The sequence below is a fragment of the Eubalaena glacialis genome, chromosome X (genome assembly GCF_028564815.1).
Source record: "Eubalaena glacialis isolate mEubGla1 chromosome X, mEubGla1.1.hap2.+ XY, whole genome shotgun sequence".
NCBI lineage: Eukaryota > Metazoa > Chordata > Mammalia > Artiodactyla > Balaenidae > Eubalaena > Eubalaena glacialis.
Window position 1 is genome coordinate 84,686,067 of NC_083736.1, and position 19,520 is coordinate 84,705,586.

Sequence of the window (19,520 nt, forward strand, 5' to 3'; positions counted from 1 at the left end):
AGTGGTTAGGACTCCACACTTCCACTGCTGGGGGCCCAGATTCAAACCCTGCTTGGGGAGCTAAGATCCCGCAGGCTGTGTAGCACAGCCAAAAAAAAAAAAAAAAGTAATAGATAAATTGCATGACATGATGAAATGTAACATGACAGGAAAGAGAGATTATTATATAATATTATGATATCATATCTTATCATAAAATGAAGCAGTATGCATTTTGCTAATAAGGAAACAATAACAGCAACATAAAACCTTCCCATGGAGGACAAAAAGGATACTGAAAGGAAATTCAACAAAATATTTATAGTAGATATGAGGCTCTCTGAAAAGTGAGACGATGTGTAATTTTTTGTTTTTTAGTTTTGTATTTTTTTTGGATATTTCAAATTTTATTTAATGAATAGGTATGATTTTATAATGAATAAAATTGATGGACTTTAAAAATTCTTAAAATATAATGGAATAAATAAAAATTAAAGCTCAATAACTTTATCTAGATTAACATTTTCCTCCTATATTTCTCTTAACGAAATGAAAATCTAAAGGCAACTAGAAACTGGAAATTATTCACACCAGTTGTGCCAGATCAATGGTTACAATTTTTATTTTTATATAAAGAGATCAAATCAATACAAAAGTAGTTTGCAGGAGAAATATATCAACAGGCAACTATTTTTTTTTAAAAAAAGAAATAACAACTGGATAGCAAACATATAATGTCCAAGGTAACTAGCCAAGAAAATGCAAATTTAATCAGACAACATTTTCACCTATCAAATGGTAAAACTTAAAAACTTAGTCAATGTTGGTGAACTTGTAGTTAAAACGTGCACTTGATCAACTATTGCTGATCAAGGGTCAACTTTTTAGAACTCTTTTGAAATTATTTTGGCAATTTGCTTTAATGTCCCTAAAGTTGTTCATAGCTTTTGGACACAAGTGATTACTATCTAAAACCCATATATGTACAGTTCCCCATTAGAATGGAAAATTCCATTTTCAAACCCTCAATAAATATCTCTGTAGTAATCTTCATGCCTTATCACTCTCCTATGGCCTTAACAACACCTCACCCTCACACCACAACATAATTTCCAAGAAAAAAATGTGCATTATGTTGGCAAGGTTAACTACTGTATGCCAGAAAAACTCACTTTTCTTCAAATACGGCCCCCTCTTTTCTATCTGCTTTTCTCAAGTAGCTACATCTACCACAGAGCTGAGATCATAGAAGGTGGGCAGTACCTATTTGTAAATCGAGTTGTAGAAACACACATTCTGATCTCTTCTGACCATGAAATGGTTTGTTTTCTATTGTTATAAATGAAGGATAAAATCCAGAAAGAAGGGAGAGACTCAAATGAAATTAGCCTCTGCCAAATCAGAACTCACAAATTTACGTTGATCTTACTCTTTTATGGTCGTGTCCAAAGATATGCTCAGGCCACCCAACATGGCTGTTCTCTTGCTCTCTGTATATCCCTTGCTCGACCAGTCCCTGCTTCACCTACACCCTATTCACAAGACTGACATTCCCTCTCCATTACAGAGCCTAATCAGTAAATGCCTACATACTTGCCCCAGGCGCCAGCTAGTGGTTGTTTTAACCTTTAGGCCAGAACATTTCTATTACCATAGCTTATCAAAGGGCGGTGAGGTGCTTGTTCCTTTGTCGGTTTCCCTGGTAACCAATGAACCAACCTATAATCCACTATAACTAGTAATCCGCCCCCCACCCTCCACCCCATGCACTGCCTGCCGTCTGCAGCACATGGTGGCAGTGGCGTTGGTGTTGCTCCAGGACCTTGCTTCAGATGTGTAAGATTTCCCTATCCATTAAACCATTGATGTCTCTGTCAGGGCTGACTCCAGGCTCTTCTTCGTTCTTGAGGCTGGGCAAGTACAGGGCTTGCAGGCTTGCAGGGTGCAACCCAACACCAAATTACACAAATATCGATTTGATCATTTAGGCTAAATAAGCAAACTTCCCCACACTTGTGTGTTTGTGTGCGTGTATGTGCTTGTTTTTATGTGTTTGTGTGTTTGGGGAGAGGGAGAATTATCAGAGTTGTCCAGTTAAAGTAATTAAAATAATTGAACCAGATATAAGAGTAGAGATAGTCTCCAATATTTTCTGAATTTTTTATACAGCTTCAGTATTTACTAACTCAGAACTGCAAGAGCATAAAAATGAAAATTTAAAGGATTTACCAAATTTGAAGTGTATTTGGAACAGAATAAAAGTGTTAAGGAAAGACCATTATTGAAAGAAATATTTGTGTTTTACCAATTACAGAAGGAAACATAATATTCTATATAATTCCCCCAGAAAAAGAAATAGTATAGAGTTACTTAGGAATGGGGATGATGTAGATGTCAGCCTCAATAGGTATCTGTAGTCACTTGTAAAGTGAATTGTTTAACAACAGAGCAACTATTGCTAGATAAACAAAACAAGCATGTCATTAATTTCAGGAATGACAAGAACTGAGACAAATGGTTAGATTTGCTGCAAATTAAGCAAACTACTTTGGCAATTTTTTCATCTATTTAAATAAAAGTTTAGTAGCTATTTAAAATGGAATCTAGTGTTTCTTTTTCTTAATATATATTTCTAAACTATGTAGTATTGGCAATCTTTTTTTCTTCAATTTTGAAAAACACATTGTTTCCCTTTATATTAAAAAAATAAAAAAATGAAAAATAAAAGCTTTAGTTGTAATGGTTGCTGTTCTTACCACCAACCATGATAGCATACGGTAATCTTGCCCTCTAGGCCATTCATTCTCTCTTATCTGCCAGTATGTTTGACAACAAACACAGTGTATAATTAAACTCAGATTTTGTGTTAAGTTGTAACCTGAGATGTCAGTCACAGTGCTTTTAACTCCTTGAACTTTTCTAAACTGTTACACTTTCCCTTATCTATGAAGAAAAGATTTGGGTCATTTAGGGGATGGGGAGATAATTACCAACATTTAGCAAGTGAGGAACAGTATCCACAAAAATGTGAGGATGGTCAGTAATATATGTATATTTCTTCCCCAAGATTAAGCCTACATCTGTGAACATGATGTCTTTGGTACATGTTATATAATCTTCAGTTTCCCAACATAAGTATGGGTTAGAAAGCTCCACTGCTTTAAAATTGTTCTCATAGGGAGAAGATGAGCAACTATGTAAAATAATTTAAATATATATTCAAATCAATTTTTAAATATATACGCCTTTCTAAAAGTACTATCATCCTCCCTGAAATTAAATCCTTATACAGTAACATTTTCTTTTCCTGCACCTATTAGTGTTGGATTGGTGCCCAGACCAGAAAACCATTTGTGACTACCACCATTTCATCCTGAAGGAATTTGCAAACCCTGTCCTTAATGGCTACATATTTTCAGCTTCCCCCATAACACTGAATCATTCTGTATGGCTAAGGAAGCCTAGGGCAGCCTGAGGTTACTATGTAGCTATATTCCTGTTTGTCTCCAAAGATATCTACATAGACCACTAAGTGGACTCTATGGAAATGTACAAATATGAAGAAGCCAGATTCTTTATGAAAAGGATCAGCTATCTAAAATTAAGCAAATTTGGCATACACAGTATAACTGAGAAAAGACTAATTCAAAACAGTAAAAATAAAGTTAATAGTAAAAACACTTCTGAATTAGTCAAGAGTACATAAATAATGAAATAAGTCATATACTTGATGATTTCAAACATAGACTGTTTCAGTAACTTATTTACTTTGGGAATCACTGCATTCCAAGTCAACTTTGATTTTTTTTTTTTAACATCTTTATTGGAGTATAATTGCTTTACAATGGTGTGCTAGTTTATGCTTTATAACAAAGTGAATCAGCTATATATATACATATATCCCCAGATCTCCTCCCTCTTGCATCTCCCTCCCACCCTCCCTATCCCACCCCTCTAGGTGGTCACAGAGCACCAAGCTGATCTCCCTGTGCTATGTGGCTGCTTTCCACTAGCTATCTATTTTACATTTGGTAGTGTATGTATATCCATGCCACACTCTCACTTCGTCCCAGCTTACCCTTCCCCCTCCCCATGTCCTCAAGTCCATTCTCAAGGTCTGCGTCTTTATTCCTGTCCTGCCCCTAGGTTCTTCAGAACCATTTTTTTTTTAAGATTTCATATATATGTGTTAGCATACGGTATTTGTTTTTCTCTTTCTGACTTACTTCACTCTGTATGACAGACTCTAGGTCCAACCACCTCACTACAAATAACTCAATTTTGTTTCTTTTTATGGCTGAGTAATATTCCATTGTATATATGTGCCACATCTTCTTTATCCATTCATCTGTCAATGGACACTTAGGTTGCTTCCATGTCCTGGCTATTGTAAATAGAGCTGCAATAAACATTGTGGTACATGACTCTTTTTGAATTATGGTTTTCTCAGGGTATATCCTAGTAGTGGGATTGCTGGGTCATATGGTAGTTCTATTTTTAGTTTTTTAAGGAACCTCCATACTGTTCTCCATAGTGGCTGTATCAATTTACATTCCCACCAACAGTGCAAGAGGGTTCCCTTTTCTCCACACCCTCTACAGCATTTATTGTTTGTAAATTTTTTGATGATGACCATTCTGACTGGTGTGAGGTGATACCTCATTGTAGTTTTGATTTGCAATTCTCTAATGATTAGTGATGTTGAGCATTCTTTCATGTGTTTGTTGGCAACCTGTATGTCTTCTTTGGAGAAATGTCTATTTAGGTCTTCTGCCCATTTTTGGATTGGGTTGTTTGTGTTTTTGATATTGAGCTGCATGAGCTGTTAATGCTTTTAAAGATGTCTTCATTGTTTTTTTAAATCTGGAGTCAACTTTCTTAGCAGCAGCAGCAGTCAAGAACACTGCTATAACAATTTATATTTAACAGTGTACCATATGTTTTAGGCAATACAGTAAGATATAAATAAATAGATAAATGATTACATATATAAATAAATAAAAGGAAAAATGACTAAAAATAAATACAACTATTATTATTTACAGAAGATGGAGTTTTGTATGTTGGAAATCCAAATAAATCTGCAAATAAACTATTAACATGAAAACTAGATTTCTGATGTGTACTGGATATAAGATCAATAAAATATTATGTCTTTCTATATACAAGCAAAAAATTATTTGTCTTTCTATATACAAGCCAAAATTAGAAATTTGAAAGGATACCATTTTATGTCAAACATACCAAAAATATCATATAAGTAGAAAATAGCCAACAGAAAATTAGAAAAATTAGAAAACTTCATTGTTTTAGGAGACAATTAAAGGAGACCTAAATAAATGAGATACACAATGTTCAAAAATTAGGAGACCTAGTATCTTAAAAAGATTAACTATACAAAATTGGTTTATAGATTAAATGCCATCACAGTCAAATTTCCAACAGTTTTTCTTGTGCTAAACTTGATAAGCTGATTCTAAAATTTGTATAGAAATTCTAAGGGCCAAGAAGAGTCAGGGTAATGTTAAAAAATAATATGGTGGGAAAAATAGCTCTATCAGATTCCAATACTATATAAACTTGTAATAATGACTATTGTAAAGTTTTAATAATTAAGATGGTGAGTTAATTATTAAGCCTGATAGATTAACAGAATAGAAAACCAAGAAAGGTGCTTTCACACACTTAGGGAAAGACACTTGATTTATAACCAGAGGTTGCACTGATGATATGATGAGACATCTTTATCTATTTATCATTTATTTTTATTAAACACATGGTTCTGGAACAATATACATGTGAAAAAATAATTGGACACCATTCACCATACCCAAATATCAATTCCAGGTAGATTAAATACCTACATTTGTAAGACAAAACAACAAAGCTTTTTAAAAGACAATGTTAGAGAATATCTTTATAACAGAAAAGGAAAATTTGATAAATTAAAATATATTAAATTTTAAAACTTATATTCATCTAAGGACATCAAAAAAAGCATTAAAATATAAGCCATAGAGTGGTAGTAGACAGTCACAGTGCATGTAACCAACAGTAAACAAGTCCTCAGAATATATAGTAAACCCCTACCTATTAGAAAAAAACACAGAATAAACAATGCCGATTTAAAAAAAAACGCTCAATAGATTTGAATGGAACTTCACAAGAAGAAAATCAAAATGGACAATAACCACATGAAAAGTCGTTCAACCACATTAATCAACAAAATACAAATTAACATCACACTGAGAAACCACTGCACATCCATTAGTGATAAAATTTAAAATATCTAAATTTACTAATGGTTACTTTGGATGCTTAAATCCATTTTAGATTAAAACATTTAGGACATTATTAACAGAAGGGAATTTCTTTAATCCAATAAGGAATATCTTTTTTAAAAGCTAGAAAAATATCATTCTTAATGGTGAAACATTGAAAGCTATCACTTTAAGGTGTGGAACTTTGTATTATGCTGGTTAGGGTGTAAGCTCCTAAAACCACTTTTGAGAATAGTTTGTGTATACCTTATAAAACTGAAGACACTCATACCTTATGACCTAGCAATTCCATTCCTCATTATATATGAGGAAATGCATGCACATGTCCACCAGCATACAGCACTGTTCATAATAGCCCCAACAGGAAACAACCCAAATATCCATCAAAAAGTGTACAGTCATAGAATTATGATATATTCATACAAGCACCACACTATGAAGCAATGAAAATGAAGGAACTACAATCACACCCAACAAGAACTAATCTTATAAACATGATATTATAAAAAAGAGGCCAGACTCAAGAGAACACATATATTCAAAAGTTTATAAAGTACAAAAACAGGTGATAATAACTATAGTATTCAGGAATATGTGAGTAGGTAGCAAAACTATAAAGACACCAAGTGATTTTCACAAAAAAAATATGGTAACGTTTATCTCTAAGGGAGAGAGAAAACTTTGTGATCAAGAAGGTGCTCTATTTCTTGACCTGAGTGGTGGTTACAAGATGTTCACTTTGTAATAAAATGTTAAGCTATGCGAATACCTCATGCAGTTTCTTTATATATGTTATAATTAAAAATAACTGCGTTAAAAACAAACAAAAGTGTTTTCGAGTATAATGTACCACCCAGATTCATTCTAGCCAATAATCTTGCAACATAATTGTTGGACTTTCAGTTTTAAAAACATTTACAAAAGAATTCTAAAATCTAGAAAAATAATATATTATTTGAAAATACAGTATCAGGTCTTGGGTGCAAATAATTAGCTCCTCTCCTATAATATATTAAAACATATATAGAAATTACTTTGTAATTTTATCAAATTACTGATTGTAGACAGTTATTCCGACAGTGCAGTATGATATTCTCATCATTTATTAAATGGAAACCTTTTATTAAACAAACAAATATTTTCAGAATCTAGTAAGTAATTATGTTACTGGGAAGTAATGTAGTAAACATGTAAACACAATGAACACAATGACTCCATGATCCAAGCACAGGTTCTAGATGTCCTCATTATCCAGGAGTTTTATGAAGTGGACCTTTAGAGCACAAATTAATAAATAATTTTGTTTCATAATGTAAACACTGATGGTTAAAACAGAAATCCACAAAGAAGATAAAGTAATTAGATGCCTAGTATTGGTAACAGAGGGCTTTGATCGTCAGAAAATTTTTGTTTCCTAATGAAGTCATCAGAGTCACCCATAGTAATATGGAAGCCATTACTTTATATCCATGTTCAAATTCAAAGCAGTTAGAACAGGGTAGCATTAAAGAGTTTGAATAGATTTGGCCCATTTTAACTTCCATGTTTCAGCATATATATATATCTCACCAAGATTCACATAGGCCTTAAATAGCGGCAGTGTATCTTTTTCTAGTCATCGGTTCTAAAAAGAGAGACGCTTACTGATTAGAAAGGACTAGTGAAGGGCAATGTAGCGCCACTGCCAGAAGCGATCTATTCAGATTAGGGTTATAGGATACCTTTGTAAAGTTTACGTGGCAGAATTCGTGATAGCTGGAACAGTTACAGAGAACTTCAATTTCCACTGATGTCAACTGAGTGCCTAATTCACTTAAACTAGAGAAAAGAATCAAATCTAGAATCCTGATTGAAGTATATTATATCGTCAAAGAGACTGAGAATTTAGCTGTAGTTTCTTATGCTCATGAAAGTAATGTTAATGTTACTATCAGCTTAGATTTCTTCTTTGGGTCTCATGTTGGACCTGAGTAGGATCAAATTAAGACAGGATATGTTTCCAGTGCCATTTTAAACTCTAAATCTACCTATGATGTACAGTGAGCATTGCTGGTAATGTGGTAAAAGGGGTCCCATACTGGCAAAGTCAGCACAGTCTAATCTGATTATACAAGAATGGAGTAAAGATGTTCTTTTTTACTTTTACCCCTAGGTATATAGCTGCCATCTTCTCTTCCACAAAGGAATCAGCCGATAAGTTTACTGAGCTTGCAAGGAAAATAGTACTATTTGAAAGATTCCATGATATTCAATTTCATAAATGATTTTTGATGTAGGTATTATACCTTCCCAGTTATTTTCTGAATTAATTAAAAATAAAAATAAATAATAACTACATTTATGTAATATCTATTATGTGATAGATGATCTTAGGTTTTTCATATACAATATTAAATATTGTAGCCTCATTCTGTATACACTCTGCTCATCTTCAAGCTCACCTGCACTGATAGTAGCAACTTCCTTCTTCAAACACATGCAGCCCTCTGCTTCTCTGCCTGAGCGCTTTCTCCTGCAGGTCAGGAGCTTGCTCATCATGAAGGCAGGGCAGCACCAAGGGCAGGGGATTTAATTCTCACAAAATAATCCTCAGCAATGAAAGATGGGAATAAGTGAATGAAGACCCCAGCTTTTTTGTCCTTCAGCAGGACATTTCAGAGGCATGTTCTGCACAATATCTCAGAGGATGACCAGCAGGACTGGGCATCAGTTGTCCACATTAGCAATCTTCACATCAACACGCCCCTAATTGACTTCCTTCCTTCTCTCACTTTCTCTACTCTCTCTTGTGCTTCCTGGAATCATCTTCTAAATGAGTACCTGTACCCCAGACATTGTCTCAAGGACTACTTTGTGGGGAACTCAAAGAAAGACAGAAATAAACCTAATATCTTGATTTTAAAAACTGAGAAACAGAAAATCCATATAACTTGCCTGCAGTTGCAAAGCTAGAACAGGGCTGAATCTAGGATTTGAACCTACGTTATTCTGGTTACATAATCTGCATTCATTCATTCCATTATGTTATATTATATTCTATGTTTAGGATTTGATTAAAAATAGTTTCACCATATTGTTCTCAAACCTATTTATATGCAACCACTTCTTTTTTTTTAACATCTTTATTAGAGTATAATTGCTTTACAAAGTTGTGTTAGTTTCTGCTGTGTAACAAAGTGAATCAGCTATATGTATACACATATCACCATATCCCCCTCCTCTTGCATCTCCCTCCCACCCTCCCTATCCCATTCCTCTGGGTGGTCACACAGCACCAAGCTGATCTCCCTGTGTGATGCAGCTGCTTCCCACTAGCTATCTATTTTACATTTCATAGTATATATATGTCTATGCTACTCTCTCACTTTGTCCCAGCTTACCCTTCCCCCTCCCCGTGTCCTCAAGTCCATTCTCTACGTCAGTGTCTTTATTCCTGTCCTGCCCCTAGGTTCATCAGAACCATTTTTTTTTTTAGATTCCATATATATGCGTTAGCATATGGTATTTGTTTTTCTCTTTCTGACTTACTTCACTCTGTATGACAGACTCTAGGTCCATCCACCTCACTACAAATAACTCAATTTCATTTCTTTTCATGGCTGAGTGATATTCCATTGTATATATGTGCCACATCTTCTTTATCCATTCATCTGTCGATGGACACTTAGGCAACCACTTCTTTATGTTTGCCTATTTGGACATATAAAATTGCAAAGTAGAATGGGGAATACTTGTATGGTGTGCCAGAAAACATAATGCCATGCTGTTATTGTACAGGATTTGTATACTATTATAAAAGCAAAGTCTAGAAAGATTTATCGTTAATGATTCTCCATCTTTATGCTATTTGTTGCTAATAAATCTATATATATTACTACTATTATAGTAAAATTAATGGAACATATTAACAAAAAGAAGGCCTGTTCAATTATCACAATATGTAATTCTAAGCATAGAGCTTCAATCATGGAAAAGAGAAAAATTTAAATTGAATAAGTAATGTTGAATTCTTCATTTATGTTCCTTGAATTTCTTAAATATCATACTTGAGAGTTACTTTGAGAATACTAATAAGACTACTATCATCTAAAATAGTATTTTAAAAAAGTAAGACTTCTGGATGGCTTGTAAAATCTTGAAAGTATTAACTCTGTCCTAACAAATAAAATGTTGAACAAATTGAAAAATCAACAACTCTTCTTAGGTCTGTCAGGGAAGTGAAGTTACAAAGCAAACTTCTGCCCCCAAATTGTAGATACAGACAGGTAGATACGTGGAATCGCAACTTACCTGAACAGAAACCCACAAGCAGAAATCTCTGCGAGAACCTGTACCAGGGTAGGAAAAACGAAACTGTAATTGATAAATCGCTGGAGGTTCAGTGTGGATAAAAACTTTTGCACTGCATTACTAAAGGTCTATTTACTGCAGTTACTTTTTTCCTGTACATCATGTCTGCCATTCAAAAAAAAATTACAAGGCATACTAAAAAACAAAAAAACAATTGAAGCCACAGAACAACCATCAAGATCAGAGTCATATATGACAGGAATGTTGGAATTATCATACCAGAAATTTTTAAAAAAACTATGATTAATAAACTAAGGGCTAGAGAAACAAAGAATGACTCAGACAAACAAAAATAGAGAGAATTTGTTACCAATAGACATATATTGGAAGAAATAATAAAAGGAGATCTTCAGAGAAGTAAAATAATATACTTCAGAAACTTGGATCTAGATTACGAAGAAAGGAAAAATCACTGGACAAAGCATAATTGAAATAAATAAAATAGTTTTCATTTTTCTTTTTAAAATTAATCTAACAAATAACAGTTTGTAACAGCTATAAATGTATTTGAATATATATATATATATGTTTATGTATAAAGGAAATGAATGACAGCAATGATAAAAGGGACAGGATTGAAAAATTAAGACTCTCTTTTTATTATTAAGGTAGTTGCACTACCTGTGAAGTGGTATAGTGTTGTTTGAAAGTGGACTTATACTAGTTGTAAATGTATACTGAAAACTCTAGAGAAACCATTAATAAAAAGTAACAAAAGAAATATACTTGATACGCCAAGAAAGGAGAAAAAGTGAAATCATATAAAATGCCCAAGTAAAACAACAAAAAGCAGAAAACTTCTGGAAGACAAAAGCAGGAGCAAAGAACAAGTGCAACAAATAGAAAACAGTAACAAATAAAGTAGATATTAATCCAGCTATATCAGTAATCAACAGTCTAAATACACCAATTAGAAGACAGAGACTGTCAGAGTGGATCAAAAAACAAGACCCAACTATATGTTGTCTGCAAGAAACCCACATTAAATATAAAGACATATACACTAAGAGTAAAGGAACGAAGAGAGGTATACTATGCTAACACTAACCAAAAGAAAGCAGGAGTAGCTATATTAATTTCAGACAGAGTAGACTTTGGAGCAAGAAAAAATATTAGGGATAAAGAGGGACAACATATAATGATAAAGGAGTCAGTATTCCAAAATGACATAACAATCCTTAATATGTATGTGCCTAACAACAGAGCATCAAAATATGAGAGACAAAAACCAACAGAACTGCAAGGAGAAATTGATATATCCATTGTCATAGGTAGAGACTTGATCTCACTTTTATCAGAAATGGACATAACCAGCAGGAAGAACTTCAGTAAGACATAGTTGAACTCAATAGCACCATCAAACAACTACATGTAGTTGACAACTATAGATTACTTCATCCAACAACAGCAAAATATACATTATTCTCAAGCTCATATGAACCATTCATCAAGATAGAAAACATCCTGGGTCATAAAACACACCTTAAGAAATTTTTAAAAAATAGAACACATATAATGTCTGTTCTCAGACCACAGAGGGATTGAACTAGAAATCAACAACAGAAAGGTAGTTGGAAAACCACAAACAACACACTTATAAAAGTGTCAAAAAAGAAATTTAAAAAATATATCTTGAACTAAATGAAAGTGAAAACACAACTTACCAAATTTGTGGAATGCAGCAGAAGAAATGCTTAGAGGGAATCTTATAGCATTGAATGCATATATTAGAAAACAATAAGTACCTAAAGCAATAGCCTAAGCTTCAACCTTAGCAAACTAGGAAAATAAGAGCAAATTAAATCCAAAATAAACAGAAGGAAACAACTATTCATAATTAGAGTAGAAATAAATGAAATTAAAAGCAGTAAATCAATAGAGAAAATCAACAAACCCAAAGCTGGTTCTTTGAAATATCAATAAAGTTGATACACCTCTATTCAAGCTAACTAAGAAAAAGAGAGAAGACCCAAATTACTAATATCAGAAATGAAATAGGAGACATCACTGCAGATACCATGGACATTAAAAAGTTAATAGAGAAACATTATTTAAAAACTCTGTGCCCACAGATTTAATAACCTAGAAGAAACGGATCAATCCCATGGAATTGCCAAATTTCATACAAGAAAAAATAAACAATCTGAATAGGCCTATATCTATTGAAGAAATCAAATCAATAATTAATACTAAATTAATACTAAATAACCAAGAGATCACTGAAGAAACCAAAGAGGAAATCAAAAAATACCTAGAGACAAATGACAATGAAAACACGACAACCCAAAACCTATGGGATGCAGCAAAAGCAGTTCTAAGAGGGAAGTTTATAGCTATACAAGCCTACATAAAGAAACAAGAAAAATCTCAAGTAAACAATCTAACCTTACACCTAAAGGAACTAGAGAAAGAAGAATAAACAAAACCCAAAGTTAGCAGAAGGAAAGAAATCATAAAAATCAAAGCAGAAATAAATGAAATAGAAGCAAAGAAAACAATAGCAAAGATCAATAAAACTAAAAGCTGGTTCTTTGAGAAGATAAACAAAATTGATAAACCATTAGCCAGACTCATCAAGAAAAAGAGGGAGAGGACTCAAATCAATAAAATTAGAAATGAAAAAGGAGAAGTTACAACAGACACCACAGAAATACAAAGCATCCTAAGAGACTACTATAAGCAACTCTATGCCAATAAAATGGACAACCTGGAAGAAATGGACAAATTCTTAGAAAGGTATAACCTTCCAAGACTGAACCAAGAAGAAATAGAAAATATGAACAGACAAATCACAAGTAATGAAATTGAAACTGTGATTAAAAATCTTCCAACAAACGAAAGTCCAGGACCAGATGGCTTCAGAGGTGAATTCTATCAAACATTTAGAGATCAGCTAACACCCATCCTTCTCAAACTCTTCCAAAAAATGGCAGAGGAATGAAGACCCCCAAACTCATTCTACGAGGCCACCATCACCCTGATACCAAAACCAGACAAAGACACTACAAAAAAAGAAAATTACAGACCAATATCACTGATGAATATAGATGCAAAAATCCTCAACAAAATACTAGCAAACAGAATCCAACAGCACATTAAAAGGATCATACACCATGATCAAGTGGGATTTATCCCAGGGATGCAAGGATTCTTCAATATATGCAAATCAATCAATGTGATAACCATATTAACAAATTGAAGAATAAAACCCATATGATCATGTCAACAGATGCAGAAAAAGCTTTTGACAAAATTCAACACCCATTTATGATAAAAAAATTCCCCTGAAAGTGGGCAAAGAGGGAACCTACCTCAACATAATAAAGGCCATATATGACAAACCCACAGCAAACATCATTCTCAGTGGTGAAAAACTGAAAGCATTTCCTCTAAGATCAGGAATGAGACAAGGATGTCCACTCTCACCACTTTTATTCAACATAGTTTTGGAAGTCCTAGCCATGGCAATCAGAGAAGAAAAAGAAATAAAAGGAATACAAATTGGAAAAGAAGAAGTAAAACTGTCACTGTTTGCAGATGACATGGTACTATACATAAAGAATCCTAAAAATGCCACCAGAAAACTACTAGAGCTAATCAATGAATTTGGTAAAGTAGCAGGATACAAAATTAATGCACAGAAATCTCTTGCATTCCTATACACTAATGATGAAAAATCTGAAAGAGAAATTATGGAAACACTCCCATTTACCATTGCAACAAAAAGAATAAAATACCTAGGAATAAACCTACCTAGGGAGACAAAAGACCTGTATGCAGAAAACTATAAGACACTGATGAAAGAAATTAAAGATGATACCAACAGATGGAGAGATATACCATGTTCTTGGATTGGAAGAATCAATATTGTGAAAATGACTATACTACTCAAAGCAATCTACAGATTCAATGCAATCCCTATCAAATTACCAATGGCATTTTTTACAGAACTAGAACAAATCATCTTAAAATTTGTATGGAGACACAAAAGACCCCGAATAGCCAAAGCAGTCTTGAGGGAAAAAAACGGAGCTGGAGGAATCAGACTCCCTGACTTCAGACTATACTACAAAGCTACAGTAATCAAGACAATATGGTACTGGCACAAAAACAGAAACATATATCAATGGAAAAAGATAGAAAGCCTAGAGGTAAACCCACGCACCTATGGTCAACTAATCTATGACAAAGGAGCCAAAGATATACAATGGAGAAAAGACAGTCTCTTCAATAAGTGGTGCTGGGAAAACTGGACAGCTACATGCAAAAAATGAAACTAGAACACTCCCTAACACCATACACAAAAATAAACACAAAATGGATTTGAGACCTAAATGTAAGACCGGACACTATAAAACTCTTAGAGGAAAACATAGGAAGAACACTCTTTGACATAAATCACAGCAAAATCTTTTTTGATCCACCTCCTAGAGTACTGGAAATAAAAACAAAAATAAACAAATGGGACCTAATGAAACTTCAAAGCTTTTGCACAACAAAGGAAACCATAAACAAGACGAAAAGGTAATCCTCAGAATGGGAGAAAATATTTGCAAATGAAGCAACGGACAAAGGATTAATCTACAAAATTTATAAGCAGCCCATGCAGCTCAATATCAAAAAAACAAACAACCAAATCCATACATGGGCAGAAGAGCTAAATAGACATTTCTCCAAAGAAGATATACAGATTGCCAACAAACACATGAAAGAATGCTCAACATCATTAATCATTAGAGAAATGCAAATCAAAAGTACAGTGCGATATCATCTCACACCGGTCAGAATGGCCATCATGAAAAAATCTACAAACAATAAATGCTGGAGAGGGTGTGGAGAAAAGGGAATCCTCTTGCACTGTTGGTGGGAATGTAAATTGATACAGCCACTATGGAGAACAGTATGGAGTTTCCTTAAAAAACTAAGAATAGAATTACCATATGACCCAGCAATCCCACTACTGGGCATATACCCAGAGAAAACCATAATTCAAAAAGACACATGCACCCCAATGTTCATTGCAGCACTATTTACAATAGCCAGGTCATGGAAGCAACCTAAATGCCCATCGACAGACAAATGGATAAAGAAGATGTCATACATATATACAATGGAATATTACTCAGCCATTAAAAGGAACGAAATTGCGTCATTTGTTGAGACGTGGATGGATCTAGAGACTGTCATACAGAGTGAAGTAAGTCAGAAAGAGAAAAACAAATATTGTATATTAACGCATGTATGTGGAACCTAGAATATTGGTACAGATGAACCGGTTTGCAGGGCAGAAGTTGAGACACAGATGTAGAGAACAAATGTATGGACACTAAGGGGGAAAACTGCAGTGGGGTGGGGATGGCGGTGTGCTGAACTGGGCGATTGGGATTGACATGTATACACTGATGTGTATAAAATTGATAACTTATAAGAACCTGCAGTATAAAACAAACAAACAAACAAACAAGAAAACAACTAATACTAAATTTTCTTTGGGTTATTTGTATGGAAATATGTTAATATAAATGTTTCAGACATTACATGAAATTTCTCAAAATCTTATATGTTCTGGTATAATGTTATAATCATAATTCTAGTTATTACTTTAAAATGTGTGTCTCAGAAATAACTAAATTTCCTTGTCAATTGCATTATTATTAACTTTCATCAAATCTTTAACCGTGGTCATTTTTATGTCTCTTGTTATTTACAGACAGTGCTGGGTGTACTCTGATGCTTTTGCAAAAATGTTCCTATAAAAGTGTTTCATCTTCAAGGAATTCATGGAAAAGACTCTGACAAGTACAGGTTTCTGGTAACTGACTATACTGCTGAATTGAATGAATAAGCATTTTCAGAACTCTAATGGAAAACTGATGAATTCATAAAAGTGCTAACAAAAGATCAAGATGAAAAAAAGAATTAAATACATGGGACTGAGTGAACTGATGAGGATGATTATAATTTTTCTGACTTTCTCTTTGAATAAAAAAAAAATCCAAAAAAAAAAAAAATTAATACCTTTCAAAAGAGAGCACCAGGCCCAGATGGGTTCACTACTAAATTCTACCAAACATTTAAGGAAAAAATTATATAAATTCTCTACAGTCTCTTCTAGAAAATCAAATCAGAGGGCATACACTCTAAATCTATAAGTGCAACAGTAGTCTAATACTCAAACTAAAGACAATACAAAAAAAAATTAAAAATAAAACTACAGACCAATATCTAGAATGAACTCTAATGAAAAAATCCTCAAAAAATTTAGTAAATCAATTCCAACAATAATGTATAAAAAAAGTAAACACCATGATGGAGTGGGATTTATCCCAATTATGCAAGGTTGGTTAAGCATTCCAAAACCAATTGAATTAATCTACTACATCAACAGGTTAAAGAAGAAAAATCACATGATCATATCAATGCAGAAAAAGCATTTAAAAAATCCAGCACTCATTCATGATTAAAGAAAAAAAAAAGAAAAAAGAAAAACCTCTCAGCAAACTAGGAATAAGAGGGAAATTCCTCAATTTGGTAAAAAAAGATCAACAACAACAACAAAAATCCCTACTGCTAACATCATATTTAATAGTGAGAAACTCAATGCTTTCCTACTAAATTCAGGAACTAGGTATAGATGTCCTCTCTCATCACTGCTCTTTGACATGGTACTGGAAGTACTAACTAATGCAACAAGACAAGAAAATGAAAAAAACAGGTATATAGATTGGGAAGCAAGAAATAAAACTGGCTTGGTTTGCAGATAACATGATTGTCTATGTAGAAAATCTGAAAGAATTGACAGAAAAAACTCCTAGAACTAATAAGCAATTACAATCATCCCTCAGTATCCATGGTGGATTGGTTTCAGGAATCCTCATGAATACCAATATCTGTGGATGTGCAAGTCCCTTTTAGAAAATGGTGTAGCATTTGCATGTAACCTATGGACATCCTCTTGTGTACTTTAAATCATCTCTAGATTACTTATAATACCTAATACAATGTAAATGCTATGTAAATAGTTGCTGGTGCATGGCAAATTCAAATTTTGCTTTATGGAACTTCTGGAATTAAAAAAAATATTTTTCACCCATGGTTGAATCTGAAGATGTGGAATCCACAGATATGGAGGGCCAACTGTATACCAAGGTAGCAGGTTAGAAGATTAGTATACAAAAGTCAATCACTTTCCTACATACCAGCAATTAACAAGTGGAATTTGAAGTTAAAAACACATTCATTTACATTAGAACCCCAAACATGAAAACTCTAATAAAATATGTATAAGATCTATATGAGGAAAACTACAAAACTCTGATGAAAGAAATCAAAGAACTAAGTAAATGGTGAGACATTCTATGTTCATGGATAGGAAAACTCACTATTGTCAAGATGTCACTTCTTTCCAATTTGATTTATAGATTCAGTACAATCCCAGCCAAAACCAATCAAAACCATTTTGTGGATATTGACAAACTGATTCTAACATTTAAAAGGAGAAGTGAAAGACCAGAATAACCAACTAAGTATTGAAGGATAAGAACGAAGTTAGAGGACAGACACTACCCAACTTCAAGACTTACTATAAAGCCTTAGTAATTAAGACAGTGTGATATTGGTGAAAGAATAAATAAATAGATCACTGAAACAGAATAGAGAGCCCAGAAATAGAGCCACATAAATACAGTCAACTGACCGCTGACAAAGGAGCAAAGGCAATACAGTGGAGCAAAGATACTTTTTTCAACAAATTGTGCTGGGGCAACTAGACATTCACATGCAAAAAAAAAAAAAAAACAATCTAGAGACAGACTTTACACCCTTCACAGAAATTAACTCAGAGTGGATCATAGACCTAAATGTAAAATATGAAACTATAAAACTCCAAGAGGAAAACATAGGAAAAAAATCTAGACGACCTTGGGTATGGTGATGACTTTTTAGGTACAACACCAAACGCCCCATCTATGAAAGAAAAAGTTGATAAGCTGGACTTCATTAAAATTAAAAACTTCTGCTCTGCCAAAAACAATGTCAAGAGAATGAGAAGAAAATTCACAGACTGAGAGAAAATATTTGCAAAGGATACATCTGATAGGGGACTCATCTCAAATATACAAAGAAATCTTAAAACTCAATAATAAGAAAATAAACATGATTAAAATTGGGTCAAAGATCTGAACAGTCACCTCACCAAAGAAGACATATGGATGGCAAGTGAGCATATGAAAAAATGTTCAACATCATATGTCAATAAGATATTGAAAATTACAATAACAATGAGATACTACTACATACTTATCATAGTTGCAGAAATCCAAAACGTTTACACCATTGTTGGTGAGGATGTGGAGCAAGAGCAACGTTCATTCATTCCTGGAGGGAATGCAAAGTGGTAAAGCCACTTTGGAAGACATTTTGGTAGGTTTTTACAAAACTAATCATACTCTTAACAAATGATCCAGCAATCACACTCCTTGGTATTTATGCAAATGAAGTGAACACTTATAGCCACACAAAAACCTGCACATAGATGTTTATAGCAGCTTTATTCATAATTGCCAAAACCTGGAAGTAACCAATGTGTCCTTCAGTAGGTGAGTGGACAAATGAAATAAACTGTGCTACATCCAGATAATGGAATATTATTCATTGGCAAAAAGAAATGAGCTATCAAATCATGAAAAGACATGGAGGAACTTTAAATTCATCTTAGTAAATGAAAGAAGACAATGAAAAGGCTACATACTGTATGATTCCAACTGTATGATATTCTGGAAAAGGCAAAAATATGGAGACAGTAAAAATATCTGTGATTGCTTGGGTATAGAGAAGAGGGAGGGATGAACAGGCAAAGCACTGAAGAATTTTAAGGGCAGTAAAACCATACAGCATAATAGTCTCATAGTG